This window comes from Schistocerca gregaria, chromosome 1, assembly GCF_023897955.1.
Source record: "Schistocerca gregaria isolate iqSchGreg1 chromosome 1, iqSchGreg1.2, whole genome shotgun sequence".
NCBI lineage: Eukaryota > Metazoa > Arthropoda > Insecta > Orthoptera > Acrididae > Schistocerca > Schistocerca gregaria.
This window is the reverse complement of record NC_064920.1, coordinates 1,092,634,699-1,092,650,795: the sequence shown is the minus strand read 5'-3', so window position 1 is coordinate 1,092,650,795 and position 16,097 is coordinate 1,092,634,699. Positions and strand designations below refer to the sequence as shown.

The 16,097-nt window shown below is 41.4% G+C and overlaps 1 protein-coding gene across 3 annotated transcripts in view; it reads right to left on the bottom strand.

The window, feature by feature from the left end:
* Positions 1–16,097, bottom strand: part of LOC126282112 (atrophin-1-like) — an 829,584-nt gene that overhangs the window by 537,291 nt on the left and 276,196 nt on the right. The gene's annotated exons all lie outside the window — the stretch shown is intronic.

The window sequence follows — 16,097 nt, the reverse complement described above, 5'->3', positions numbered from 1 at the left end:
TATCCACACGAGGTTGGATTAAAGTAAGATACCAAAGTAATTCAAAGGTAGCCTGGTAGATTTCTTACCGGTAGGTTCGAACAACACGCATTATTACGGAGATGCTTCGGGAACTCAAATGAGAATCACCGGAGGGAAGGCGACGTTCTTCTCGAGGAGCGCTACTAAGAAAATGTAGAGAATCGGTATTTGAGACTGATTACAGAACGATTCTACTACCAACAGCGTACATAACGGGTAAGGACCACGAAGATAAGATTAAAGAGATTAGAGCTCTTACAGAGACAAGTAGATAGTCGTTTATCCCTCCCTCTATTTGCCGTAATGACTATCCGTGGAACGGAGCACCCATCGCCACGCAATTATACGATGGCTTCCGAGTGTATATGTAGATGCAGATGTAGATGTATATTTAGACCACTGCAGATAAAGAAGTAGTTCTACGAAGACTGCAATATTCACTGGCATCTTTTTAGTTAAACAACTAATTTCGCCCTAAAAATCAATTTGCGAGTGTTTACGGAGGACTAGGTGCCACACACATGACAATGGCAGCGGACACACCCGATGTGCCACAGTTCGGTACTGTTTACAAAACGTTATTGCAGAAAAGATAGATGGTTTGAACCAACTGTAGATGAAACCTGCAGGAGCGTTAGTATATAGAGAGTTTGTTGTCATATATATGTGTGCAGCAACTTTATCTCAGTAAACACTCGGAAATGGCTTTTCAAGGAGAAATTAACTGTATAATTGAGAAGAGGTCTTAATAAACATGACGGTCTCAGTGGAAAACTGCCGATTGCATTCAATAACATTTATTTTTACTTGAATGTCTGAGTGAACATCCGTCAATGACAATTGAAGGCCGTCCGAAATTAATTTGGAAGAAATTGCTGACTCTGAATATCTCGGTATCAACTGTGTTGGCCATAGATACACTACCTATCAGTGACGTATGAAAATATGTGCCGGGCCGGGACTCAAACCCGAAATTTCAGCTATCATAGGAGGTCGTCATAAGAAGACCTGGCCGTCATGAAGGCTCAAAAAACTGGAAATTTTTTATTCAATAAAATTCTGCGGTTCTTTCTGAATCTAAAAAAATTGTACTTCATGATAATACTTCATAGTTTTCTTTTTTAAATACTGTCTTAAAGCAGATGCGGGACACGAATGCCTAGCTGTCACTCTCTATTCAAACACAAAACCTTGCCTACAATGTCTCGTTATTAAATTTTGAAGAAGCTATTTCCATAGCAACTCGTTTGCGTAATATCGTTAAAGAACTTTTCGACTTTATTATGAGTAGGGATTTATAGCAATCGATCTTTTGTCGATACAAATAGATTACTTGGGTTTACTTATGTTTCCCGCGTCTCCTGGTATTTTTGTTGGCGTGATGAACACCATAATATGTTTCAATGATGGAATAAAAAGGAGATTAAAAACGATTAGCATCAAAACCGGGGACAAGATGAAAAGTGGGCTGATACGAGTGAACAGGCAATGTGTCACTGAAACTGAAAAAGATGCTGAAAATGTGAAAAAAAGGAGGGCAGAATAACAAGGCAAAGAAAGAAAGCTAAAGAAGATGGATAGGACACTCATTTTCAACAAGATTATTGAGCTGGAATGTTTTGATTTTCTATCACTGACAATCAAATGACATGCAAATTTGTAGTTTCAATTTCCCGTAATCAAAGTTTTTAATACTTAGGCAACATTATCTCATTTAGTATTAAAGATACCAAAAACAAAATCTTCGTGAAGAATAATACAGTGCTTTCTTACACCACATTATTCAACAATTTATTAAATATTTTAAGCTAGAGCATGCCATATGACCATAAATTAAAGGAGAAAAAAATTGACTTAAAAAAATTTTTTTCAAACACACAAATTGTTAAATATTCCTGGTTTATTGTTTAAAAATGTTAATAATTAAATGAATATAATTTGTTGAGATCTTATGATATGAATATTATGGAAGTAGCGTGTACCTAAAATAAAAATTAAACATAATAATCATTATTCACTCCTTTATGAAGAACATAGTTTCTAAATTTTTTCCCGTATAAATCACAATATACTAATTGTTAGGTTAAACTTTCACTTCAATACCATTTCAAGCTTCTAAGTTATTAAATTTCAAAAAATAGAAAAATTTACAGGCCAAGGAGGACAGGTCCCCTTAAGGACTTTGGCTATCCGTGCATACTTCCCTGATCAACCCAAAATTTATTATGTCAGACTGTCTATACCCCTACAAGTGATGAGTGTAGGGAACTATGGATAGGTATGCAGACGGTGCGACATATGGATGCTTGAGTTGGTGCGGCAAGCGTGCATGGATAGCCGAAGTGCTTGCGGTGACCACTCGTGATAAACGAGAAATCCGGGTTCAAGTTCCAGTATGACACGACTTTTGATATGTCACTAATAGGTAGTGTATCTATGCCTAACACAGATGATATTCGCTGTCATTGGATTTATTTCTAATTGAAAATATTTGTGGCTGTGACGTTTCGTGCTTTGAAGAAGAGATTCACCAACCAAGTAACTACCAAAGACAATATTTTAAAGGTTACTGAAGCCCTAAATGCTGAACTCCTACCAATGGTAAAATTTTGGAGGTGGTTTGTAACTATAACTGAAATGTTCTGACTTATCTGGTACGGCCCGCTACCAAATTCATATACTGATACAGCAAGTGGCCCTAGGGTAAAGTTGTTGGCACAGTTACCCCACATCCTCTCATGCCAAGATATTCACTGCTGAGGGCCGCATAATTACGACCAAGTAGTTCAAAAAATTAATGAGAGCGCTCATTATCGTCACTGTGCAACTTGCCACAAAATTATTGCAGGTTCTCATTATAAACGATCGCTGATGTGTCAGCATCGACGGTTTACACTACACCTCTCTTTTTATCCTACCCTTTGATAGATCACACAGACTGACCCTCTCTGTACAATTAAGACAGGGCTTTTAGGAAGCACCTAATCAGGAAAGCAAACTTGTAAGTGAAACCATTTGTGTCTTGTTTTAATTTTTTGCACTACGTATCTCTCTGTATTTGTCGGTCTCAAAGCTGTTTTGTGGGATTTGCTCAAAGGTGTCACTTTTCTCTTGTTCTGGGAACACAATGACAGCTCTTCATCTAAACCCATACTTACACGACTACTCTGTAATTAACGCTTAAGTGCTTGGCAGGCGTTCCATCGAACCACGTTCCCAGTTACTCTATTGCCGCACTAACGAACAGCATCCGCGGAAACCGAACAGCTAAATCTTTCCATGCGAGCTCTTACTTCTTTTTCTACGATTGTCATTCCTCCCTGTGTGGCTGTGCGTCCATAAAATATTTTCGGTTTCGTAGTAAAAAGATGGAATTTTAATTTCGTGGAAATATGCCGGTGCAACGAAAAACGCCATTCTCTAAACGACTGCCACTTGAACTAGCGTGAAACTCCCTCTCTGCTATTCTGTGACAATGAAACGCGAGATGGCCTTCTTTGTACTTTTTCGATGTTCTCCGTCAATCATATCTGGCAAGTATTCTATATCGTGTAGTAATACTTCAAAAGAGGACGGACAAGCATAGTGCAGGCATTCGCATTAGTAGATTGTTGATCTTCTTAATGGTTTACCTCCCCTATTTCATTTTCTGGGCGATGACTCCAATTTAAGTTGTTCCTAATTGTAATGCATAGATATTTAGCTGAATCTGCAACCTTCAAATTACGTATTGTCCGTAGTTGCTTTACAGTTCGTGAGCGTATTTTTGTTCCGTCGTTACAACTACAAGAAAACGCGTGTTTTCTCACCAGAGGCGTTTAGCTTTATTGAAGTGAAGCATTATCAGTGATCTATATATTTATTTATATATTTATTTATAATTTGGTTTCGTTTCTAGCTCTAAAACAGTTCGTTAACAAATAGTTGGTTTTTACTTAAAGCAATTTCTGCTTGGTTTCTCGCCTACATTATGAAATGGCCTCTGCTACCGCGTCTTTCGTTTCTTTCTTCGTTAGGCGCTAATAACTGTGATCGAATTTTAATCTGCTTTGCTCAACTATTCATTTTTTTACGTTTAACATAGCTAAATTTCACACATCACCGTTCGCTGCTTGATTGTATATTACCAACAGTGCTGTACGAAATTGTGCTTTTTTAAACGTAAGAAATGCATAGTACCGCAAAGCAGCTTAAAATGAGATCGTAATAACGAAGAAGGAAACTAAAGACGCGCTGGCTGACGGCATTTCTTGAGGTAAGCGAAAAACCAAGCAGAAATTACCGTAAGTAAAAATCAGCAGTTTGTTAGCGACTATTTTTCGACCTACAAAACAAACCAAACTGTAAATATTTCTAATTCCAGACCACGGATGGTGCTATACTTACAAAAAACGAAACGTGTCTGGCGAAGAAAACACTCACTTCTTTGTAACGACGGAACAAAAATACCCTTAGGAATTTAAACCGGATAATTTACCGTGTAACCGAAATATAACGGAGTCGTTGTAGTACTCGTGTACGTGACTTTCTCATTTAGAAGAGTGTTACAGTACCGTTCAATTATAATTTGTTTTTAAGCGTAAACGTAGGATAATTGAGCTGGTTTAGTTAAGAATATCGTCTATCGTGAAGTTTTATTTGCAGACTGACTTATACTTGTAACTAACATCCACAGCTGTAGTACGATTGCCGGCCGGTGTGGCCGTGCGGTTCTAGGTGCTTCAGTCTGGAACCGCGTTACCGCTACGGTCGCAGGTTCGAATCCTGCCTCAGGGATGGATGTGTGTGATGTCCTTAGGTTGATTACGTTTAAGTAGTTCTAAGTTTTAGGGGACTGATGACCACAGATGTTAAGTCTCATAGTGCTCAGCACCATTTGAACCATTTTTTGTAGTACGATTACTATATTAAATCAGATATCTTCTTCTTGATTGCGGGAAATACAGAACATTTTCAACTGTTACGTTCAGAATGGATATCACCAGGATCAGATGCTGGAAATAATCAGCTTGGTTCACGTACTATATCTGAAACAGATCAAACCTCCATCCCTAATTCCTGGTCAAAATTAAGATGAATGATAATACGGCAATAATTTCCACACATTTGAAGACTCAAAAAAGGATTCATCTGGAACGAGAAACTTACTATGAGTGTATATCGCCTGCTCTTTAATTTAAACATAAACGTTCAATACGAAAATCTGTTCAGTAATTGTAGAAGTCCTGAAAACAAGTAGACAGTAATTAAGAAAGGCAAGTAATGAGACAAGTAGATCGCGAAACAACACTGAGTGGAGGGCGTAATATCACAAAGTAAAAAATGATATGAAGATTTTTTTGCTATTAGCAGTCCGCATTTTCTTTGATCTTCATGTCGTCAATCGTCAGTTAATTTCCTGCACAAATGGCCAAATTAATCTTCGGAGTTTATAGGCTTACTTCCTAACCTAATTTCTCCCTGATTTAATTCGAGTGCACTCCATTACCCTTATCTTGTCTTTGTTGACTTTCACCTTTTAACCTCTTTCCATGACCAGTCCTTTGCCTTAAATTGATTTCTCAACTCGTTTGTCGTCTCTGGAGGAGTTGTAACGTTATTGGCAAACCATAAGGTTTTTATTCATCGTCCCTAAATTGTAATTCCTTCTCTAAGTGTCTGCTTGATTTCCTTTAGCACTTGCTTTATTTACATGAGAGGTAGACTATGATGGAACTTCACTCTCGTCTCTACTATTCACGTCCTTGGATTCTTTTATTACAGTCCGGTTTCAGTAGAAGTCTTAGACAATCTTTCGCCCTATGTAACTTCAAAGTTTCAAAAATCGTATTCCAGTCAACGTTGTGGAAACTTTATTCTCAATCCACAAGTGCTGTAGGGGTTTGTTTGTCTTCCATCTGTGTTCTAAGTCGAAGTGCATAATTACTTACAGAGTTCACATATTTCTCTGCCGTTCCAATCTTCTCTGAAAAATTCGTGTCAATATTTCTACATCTGCATCTGCACTCACAAGCCACATTGCGGTGTTTAGCTGGGGGTACTTTGTGTACCACCGTTGTAATTGTAATGTGACAATTTTCTACATTACACGTCAACGAAGTTCTTTTAAAAATTCCTTTTTTGCTTAATACAACAAGAAGTTTCTTCGAAAATGTTTTATGTAATTTTATGATGTTATAATAATTGCAAATTCATGTGTGTCTGTATCCCACAGATGACGGTTATGCAGACTGATGATTCCAGTTCTGGTAAAGGTTGCTTCCTCGGTACAGAGGACTAATGACAGAAATCTCATAACTGTGATGGACTGGTGCAAAAACCATCGACTAAATCCTTCTTGCACAATCCGCTGCTGATAATCCTTGCACTCGAAGCAGCTGATGTGGACAGTTACGGTTATCATGCAGCGTACACATGATCGTATATTTCCTCACACCATGATGGTAGGCCGTTTGCCTGGAGCTTTTACTAAGAGTTAGTCTCAATATCCTATACAACCCGGTCCTCCACATCTGGTGTACACACAGTCCTCCGCTTCCCTGCACATTCGTCCGTCTGAAAGCACCCATGATCACACAAACGCCCAAATGGTTGTGTGATGTGGTTCGTGTCCGTGAATGTACATGTTTTGGTGTAGCCGTACTGCCTCTCGACCGTCTCCATCTGCTTGACCGTACACAGACACCATCTCGGCTTGTTTCCTACATGAATACCGGACCATTCTGCTGCTTACAATACGATGCGTCCATCATACAGCCCACAACACACACGAAAAAAAACGGCGCGTCGTTACAGGAACTTTCATTTGTCAGCTTCGTCTACCGTGGCAACGACGCATCTCCAGACACATGTTCCTGGGACCTTTCTTCCTCCATTTCCAGTCAAAAATACGTTCTTGCAATTTGTCGGTTTTATTCATTTTCACCCTGTATATGCTGCTAATATGGCGTGGTTGCATTAAAATCATTTCACTGTATATTCATAATATAAACAGAACTGTGTGAAAGTGCTAAAAACTGCGTGGGAGGCATCAATACATATCTAAGCAGTGACAAAAAGAACTGTTTTATATGGCTCTGAGCACTATGGGACTTAACTGCTAAGGTCATCAGTCCCCTAGAACTTAGAACTACTTAAACCTAACTAACCTAAGGACATCACACACATCCATGCCCGAGGCAGGATTAGAACCTGCGACCGTAGCGGTCGCGTGGTTCCAGGTTGTAGCGCCTACAAGCGCTCGGCCACTCCGGCCAAACTGTTTTAATTGTGAAGTGAAATTCAGTGCTTAAAGATGTGGAAAGAGTAACTAAGCAATAGCGTGGTTTTGTATCCACGGAAGCCTACACTATGAGAGGTCAAGGAAATGGTGAAGGTGTTACACTCTATAAATAATAATAACCAGCTGCAAATGGACGTTTGCGTAAGAATACGTAAAGAAGAATGTCAATATTAAAGCTGGTAGATCAAGAGAAGTATGAGAAAAACATTTGTATCTTTCACATCCAGTAGCCCCCAAGTTTAATCGTCATCGCTACGTGAGTATTGGTAAGAAGTATAGCCAAATACTACGTGTGCAACCAAGACAACAATTTTAAGTTTTATTTATCTGCAAAAGTGGATTTCGTTTCGATAATAACTGTTCTTTGCAAAATGTAAAGTAAATGGCTACATATTTTGTTATTTATTAGCCACCTTAATTCGAACCACTATTAAGTACGTAAAGGTTTCTTAGCAAAATCAATGTGATTATCCCTTGAAAAATTTAAGGAGTGTAGCCTGAACTTCAGATACAGGAGAAACAGCCATTTCTGTAGACTAACGTGAATCAGTTGATAAAAATGGTCTGTTAACTCTAGAAGTTCTTTATAGAGACATTTAACAAGAAAACTACATTAATTTTTCACCTCATCCTTAACTGGTATTAGTGAGTGGCAGAGAAACAGCAGTCTCTATTAGTAGATATTCAGATAAAAAAACTTCATTATATTTCAAAGTAACAATCATAACATTAAACGAATAATTATGCTACTTAATTAAAGGTTCATAAGTTTAATAACAAACTGCAGTTTTTTCAGAACATTACTGGAATAATAAACATTTCTGTCAGCTCAATATTTAGTGTCAGAATTTCGTAAAGAATCTATAAGTCTAGATTGTGTGTAGTTTTCCTCTATCATTCATAACATTAGTACCAATCTGACAGCAAGACAGCTTATATCTAGTCACTAGGAAATAGGTACCCAAACTCTGCGGTAAAGCAAGGTTAGTTTCCTGATCTTACGGCTGAATTTAGTAACACATGATTTTTTTAGTACAGATACGATTGGTCCTGAAAGGGTTGCAACATGGCCTGAGCGAAGGCTCAAGGCTATATTGTTATGGACAACGTAGTACTGTTCTATCATATAGCTTTAACAGTAAATCTAGATTCAGACACTGCAAAACATTTTTTAGTAAAAACACCGTTTAGAAAGCCTAGTGTCTTATCTAGATTCAGACACAGCAAAATTTTCTTATTATAAACAACGTTTAGAAAGCCTAGTGTCTTATTATCTGGTTAGTGATTGTGTGCTTTGCTAAATTAAATCTCATTACTGCCACTATTCAGAAACTAAACATGTTTTCTGGAATATTTTTTTTCTTTTCCTTTGTATTTTACATACAAGCCTATAATGTGTAAATAAATGTTAACGACGCCACTGTTGTCTTAACAACTAATAAAGAGATTTACAATTTCAGTAACACAATGATCTAATTAGGTAATTGCTCTTTAGAGATTTTTTCCTCATTACGTAGAAAAAAAAATAAGAGTAGAGTCAGTAGTCAACAACACCCTCCCCCCCCCCCCCCCCTATTCCAGTCGCGAATAGAGCACGGGAAGAACGATTGCTGGTAATCCTCCGTATGGGCTCGGTCTTCTTGTGAGATGTAAGTAGGAGGAAGCAATATGCACTAAAGAGCCAAATAAACTGGTACACCTGCCTAATATCGTGTAGGGCTCCCGAGAGCACGCAGAAGTGCCACAATATGGCGTGACATGGACTCGACTAATGTCTGAAGCTGTGCTTGAAGGAACTGACAGCATTAATCCAACAGGGCTGTCCATAAATCCGTAACAATAAGAGGGGGTGGAGATCTATTCTGAACATGACGTTGTAAAATAGATATGCTCAATAATGTTCATGTCTGGGGAGTTTGGTGGGCAGAGGAAGTATGGTATTTGAGCTAAGAGGAGTGTTCCTGGAGCCGGGGTGTCGCATTGCCCTGCTGAAATTGCCCAAGTCCGTCGGAATGCGCAATGGACATGAAGGGATGCAGGTGATCAGACAGGATGCTTATCTACGTGTCACCTGTCAGAGTCGTATCTAGACGTATCTGCGGTCCCATATCACTCCAACTGCACGCGCCCCACACCGTTGCAGAACCGTTCTTGCAGGATCTTTTTTTGGCCGCAGCGATGACGGAGATTTGCTGTTTTACCGGATTCACGATATTTACGGTACACTCATGAAATGGTCGTACGGGAAAATCCCTACTTCATCGCCACCTCGGAGATGATATGTCCCATTGCTTGTGCGCCGACTAGAACACCACGCCCAAACTCACTTAAATGTTGATAACGTGCCACTGTAGCAGCAGTAACCGATCTAACAAGTGCACCAGACACTTGTTGTCTTCTATACGCGTTGCCAACCGCAGCGCCGCCTTCTGCCTGTTTACATATCTCAGTATTTGATTACATATACCTATACTAGTTTGTTTAGCGCTTCAGTGTAGTTCTGCAATGGTGCAGTCATAGACTAAAGGATACTTCTGTCTATGTATTCGTAGTACGTTACATTTGTTTACGTTGTGGGTCAGTTCCGTCTCCCTGCATCAAACGTTGACTCGCTGCAGGTCTTCCTGCATTTCGCTACAATGTTCTAGCTTTGAGATTTGTCTGTATACAACAGCAACACCCGTGAAAGGCGTCAACGAATCATGGAACTTCCAGCGTTATCTAGTATCGTTCCAAACGATTCCTCTGCTCCTCTGGGGCATGGATGTTAATTCAGCCAAACGTCTTGAGAAGTAAGTTAGCCTGAGTTGGTAAGTCCGATACACGATATCGAACGCTATGAATCCGCTACTCTAGGACGATCACAAAGGAAGTTTATTGGGTGAGAACTTAACGTCAGACTTGTTGTTGTTGTCGCTTCGAATCACACTCAAATCTTTTATGTTTCTCATGGTTAATATCTTCTCTGTGTGTTTATGAATATCTTTTAAATGCTATTGTGAATGATGACATTTTTCCGATATTCACTGTTCATGGCTATATCTTTCTTTGGATCGACTGTTAATTGTTCAGTGCCGTGCTTAACGTTTTTAGCTTTTGACCTCATGAGGGGACCTTCAGTAACATTTGTTCTCCTGTTCTCTTCAAGTTGTTATGATAACTGAGGGAGTGCCAAACTTGAACACACACGGTTCACTCACACTAATGCGACCATCTTCCATGTTTGACGTCAACTTGCAATAACCATTTACAGACGGAAGCCGACAGCACTAGAAGGGTAAGTAATGCATGTCGGGAGAACGTGGAAAACACTCCAGTCGTTGTAGTAGTAGTAGTAGTAGAGGGTTTTTTTGGGCACACGACACCAAGGTCTTCAGCACCCGCTCAGTAACATAGTGAGACGGGTGTCAAGAAAATGCTCAGAACAGTAACATAAAACAGAACATAAAACGCAGGTAAGAATCTTTGAAAAATATGTGCCTACCCACACCGAAGCGTGGGACGAAGCATGGCGTCAGCAGTAAAACATGGACAACACAGGAAGAAAGTGGTAGAGGGAGCTAAAACAATGTAGGAGATGAAAGTGGCTGGCTGACCTCAAGGAAAAAGGGGAGGAGCCAGCCACTCTGCAATACACTAAAACCTCCAGCCTAAAAGTTTAGGCCAGAGTCCAGACACATCACAAAACTTTAAAAACCCTAGACACACACGTCTCACCGTTAGCTAAAACACAAGGCAGATCCCCATCAACTTGTGCTTCTGCCCTTGCATCACGGTATAAAATGCAGTCTGTTAAGATGTGCCAGACAGAGATGTGCACACCACAAGCATTACAAAAAGGAGGATCCTCCCGCCGTAATAAAAAGCTATACGTGAGAGGACAGTGGCCGATCCGAAGGCGTGTGAGGGCCACCTCTTCCCGCCTGAGCAACCGGCAGGAGGAACGCCACGGCCGAGTTGTTGACTTCACCAACCGCAGTTTATTAGTCGTCACCGCCAGCCATTCTTCCTCCCACAACTCCATGCACTTCCTGTGGACTGCAGAGATGACGACTGCAAGGGGATAGGACACTGGACCACATCCTGCTCTCTGCTGGCCTCCTTGGCAGCCCGATGGGCCTGTCCATTGTCTCATATTCCTACATGACCAGGCACCCAGCAGGACACCTCCTTACCACGCCGTTGGAGCAAGTACAGTTGGTCATACATAAGTTCGACCATCTCCTCAGTTGGGTACAGATTCTCCAGTTGTTGTCGTAATGCAGAAATGGTGCTACTTATCTGACATCTAAAACGGCACAATCAATGGCTTTCGGCCCAAAGCTGGAATCATTTTCGAAAGTGCTGTTTTTAAACTGTTTGCGTGGCGTCGTGGTTAGAGTATACCGTCCGTGGTAAAACGATACTATCCAAACCCGGCGGCGAGGCAAGTGTGGTGTACCACTGGCCATAGGCAACACTGGTGAAAGACGGCTACGGAGTTGTATACGAGCGAACAGACGCGTAACTCTTGAGCAACTGACCACCAGGATGAACCAAGGGGCTACCGACAGTGTCTCCTCGACGACCGTTCAGCGAACGTCGCTGAATGTTGGCCTACGCAACAAGTTCATACACATTTTTCCGGGTGGCAAGGAGCGCCTGGTCTCCGGCAAGAATCCACGCGGAGGATTTGTGTCGAGAACCAGTGAACTGACCAGTCTGTGGATGGTTTTTAGGCGGTTTTCCATCTGCCTCGGCGGATGCGCGCTGGTTCCCCTTATTCTGCGTCAGCTCCACTATGTTGGCGATTGCTGCGCAAACAAGTTCTCCCTGTACGCATACACCACCATTACTCTACCACGCAAACAGGGGTTACACTCGTCTGGTTTGAGACGTTCCCTGGCGGGGAGGGGGGGGTGTCCACCGGGGGCCGAACCACACAATAACCTTGGGTTCAGTGTGGGGCGGCGGAGGGGTGAAATGGGCTGTGGTAGTCATCGTGGGGTTGTGAACCACTGTGGCTGCGGCGAGGACGGAGCCTCTCCGTGGTTTCTAGGTCCCCGGTTAACATACAACACAATATAATACAATACAATACACCTTTACTGACTACTGTTCAGCGGCGATGATGCCTGAAATTTCCACGCCACTGGCGGAACTAGACATACACTGAATGGCGACAGATGGCCTTTTCAAAGGTATCAATTTTTATGCTCCATTGGCGTGTACGGTGTGAAACATCTGAAAGCAAAAAGTCTGCAACAACCTTTGGAAGGGCGCAGGCCAGAGAGCATTCTCAGAATGATATCATTCTGGAAGGCACAATGGACCAACGCAAGCATGCATCTATACTTCGCAACCATGTCTACGCCTACGTGCAGTTTGTTTTCCCTCGCCACGGTGGCATCTACCAGCACGACAATGCAACATGTCTCACAGCTCGGAGAGTACCTGAGCGGTTCCAAGAGCAGCAGGAGAAGTTTACTGTACTCTCCTGGCCACCAAACTCCCCGGATTCAAACATAATCGGGAATTTGTGGGGCCACCTCGATCGCGATTTTAGCGCCACGGATGCTCACCCGAGAACCCCAGTGTGACTGGCCACTGCACTGGAGTCTGCGTAGCTCCACATCCTCATTGGTACCTTTCATAACTTCCTTGACTCTCTTCCCGCACCTCTCGCAGTGGCCTTTGCTGCCAAACGTGGTTATTCTGGATTTTGATTGGTTTTTGGACAACATGGTTGTGGAGAGAAGCAGCGATTAGTATGATTAATCAATAATTCCAAAACAGTCTTAATCGCATTCATTATTATTATACCGCCAACCGGTTTCAAACCGACGTAGGGGTCATCTTCTGGGCGTTTCACCATTGGTCGACTGCTGGTGGTGTCACTCCTGTCGACATAACGGCAGGAAACTATCAGACAGGAGTGGCACCACCAGCAGTCGACCAATGGTGGAAACGCCCAGAAGATGACCCCTACGTTGGGTTGAAACCGGTTGGCGGTATAATAATAGTAATAAATGCGACTAAGACTGTTTTTGAATTATTGATTTTGATTGGTGGTCACGAAAATGTGGCTGGACTGTACTTTTAGCCACAGCTCTCTTTTAGTGATATTCTGCTGCAGCCTTTTCAATGTTTCCAGAGTGTATCTGCCATATTAAGCCAAGTGTTGCTTAACCAACTATAGCTGTCATCTCCTTCTTTTTCTTTTTGTGTGCCAAATGCTACTAGCTGTCTAAATGGTTGCTAATGCTCTTTTTAATTGTGGCCTCTCTCTCTCTCTCTCTCTCTCTCTCTCTCTCTCTCTCTCTCTCTCTCTCTCTCTCTGTCACAGTTCTGCACCGATCTTTAGTCTGATAAATGTAAAGATTTTTTTTAATATTCCGAGTCTCTAGTTAACTAGTTAAGAAGCAATGTAGTTCCCTGTACCCAGCATGTCCTAATCCCCGAGGCCACGTGATTCCAGTGATAGAACAAACGTCAGAAAAAGACGTGATTCAGATCCTGGTGCAACTAATCCCCGCTAGTTTTGTGCGCCTCTTGGTCAGTCATTAATAAGATAGACTTGCTAAAACTTCCTACTTGTATGACTCACTCAATCCCAACTACGAAATGGCTCTAAGCATTATGGGACATAACATCAGTGGTCATCAGTCCCCTAAACTTAGAACAACTTAAACCTAACTAACCTAAGGGCATCACACACATTCATGTCCGAGGCCGGATTCGAACCTGCGAAAGTAGCAGCAGCACGGTTCCGGGCTGAAGCGCCTAGAACCGCTCGGCCACATCGGTATCGAAGTTATCAACGTCGCGTGCGAGCCGCATCGAGCAGCATGGTTGATTTCCCCGCTTCAGGAGAACCATTTTGCATGGAGTGTCATGCTGTGGCCACCAGAGGGCAGAGGCTCCAAACACGTGACAGCCACGAGCGCCGCTGACTTTTTGCTGACGAATGGCGGTGGAAGTTGTACACTTCACTCATCGATCTTCCTATAGACGCACGAATTTCTACTAAGTTTCGCCTGTCGTGACTTCCGAGTTCTTTCTTGAGCCGAAAGTGCATCTCTCTCTGCTTCCTCGGCATAACCTTGTATATCTTCGACAGATTTAAGCTCTCAGACGTTACTGGGCGACCCCGCAATTCCCGTGACACTTCGTTTTTGTCAGGAACACTCGCCAGTTGTACCGTTGCCAGTTAATGCGCTATAACATTCGTTGCTATACAGCCCGCAGTATTGGAGCCGGAGGCTGTGAAAGAAACCGCCACTTATGTCCTAGCCAGTCAGTCATGTACACCAGCTACTACGGCAACGTAAGAACGGCTCCTGTGTCACTTCTTAGCGACAGTAAATTCACTACCTATAAGAACCTAAATAGATTATATTAAATATTATTCAATCATTTTCAAAATCGGTACACTAACTTTTGACGTTCAGGAGAAGGTTGCATCCAAATTACAGGTTTATAACTATCATAGTTTCAGAGATATAAAAAAGTGCAACAAAGTCAAAAACCGACACTTGGGGATCTAAATTCAGTTTGAAAATATGATAGTTCATCTTTTGGTGTAATTGTAAAACATAAACAGATCTCTCAGTGTGCAGAAATAATTAATTCAGATTTTCATATTAAAACTTTAATTATTTTTCGTTTCCGTAATATAAAAAATAGACAAAATTATTATTGGTGTCTAAGATTGTTGTGGGAGTATATGTGAGTGAATGAGAGTCTGTACGGAGACATTCGACAAATTTTAATGTTGCATTAAATACTGTCTTAAGTAACTGGCAAGAGTTACACAAAACTGTCATGGAAAAATGGACATTGGAAAGTCACCCACTATGCTGATGACGTATGTCTAGGTATGATTGGTAGTGTAACAGAGCAGCCAGAAAGTCAGCTGGAGTTTTATCTGTATCTAAAGGATATTTCCAGATTTATTGCCTTTTCGTTTTCATTTATTAAACATTACTTTCATATTGGTATATCAGAATGATGTAGATGCGTCTGTATGTAAGGATTGGTGCTGGTAAGCTTTGGCACGAGTATGATCATGAGCGAGCATTCTGATTGGCAGCGAGTATGGTTAGCCAGTCAGAATTGAGACGGTTCCCGCTCGTTACCTGATAGTTATTCTGGGAGTGAGGCTGCAAGAGAGGAGTCTCTCGCTAGCTTTGAACGCGGACGGCCGTGTTACTAGTGCGAGTCAAAATAATGTGTAAAATGAAGGAATATTGAGTTCCTCGCGTTCGATACGTGTCGTGACTAACGCTGATGTAGTTACAGACAGTTGAAAGTTTTAGAACTGTATTGTTGGAATGATTTTCGCATGTGAAAATTTGGCCATCGTAGTATCTGCGTAGCATGTTTCAGTATTCAACCACTGAGCATTTTTGGCGAGCAATTTCTTTTTTGAAATCCACCAGAAGGACCGAATGTAATAACTCATGTTAGTGATGGAATTAATGACTGCGGAAACGTTGTTTAACTCGGGTCGAATTTGGACAGATCTCTGACTGCTGTGCGTGCGAAACGAGCGTATGACTTTTGAACTTGACGAAAATATCCAATAGTTTAAATGTGGACTGAATAGTACCGTTTCTTTGGTTATAAGAACAAATAAACGTTTATGTGTGGAAATTTCGGACATTATTTTCTAGAAGCCAATCCATTATCTTACCACCCAATAAATTTTTTATTGACAGTTTTTCTACAGAACTTTATTTCATTACTAGAGTTGTGCGGCCTCAGTAATTGTGGATATTAGATGGTGTTCTTTATCAACACTGCTTTTACATCA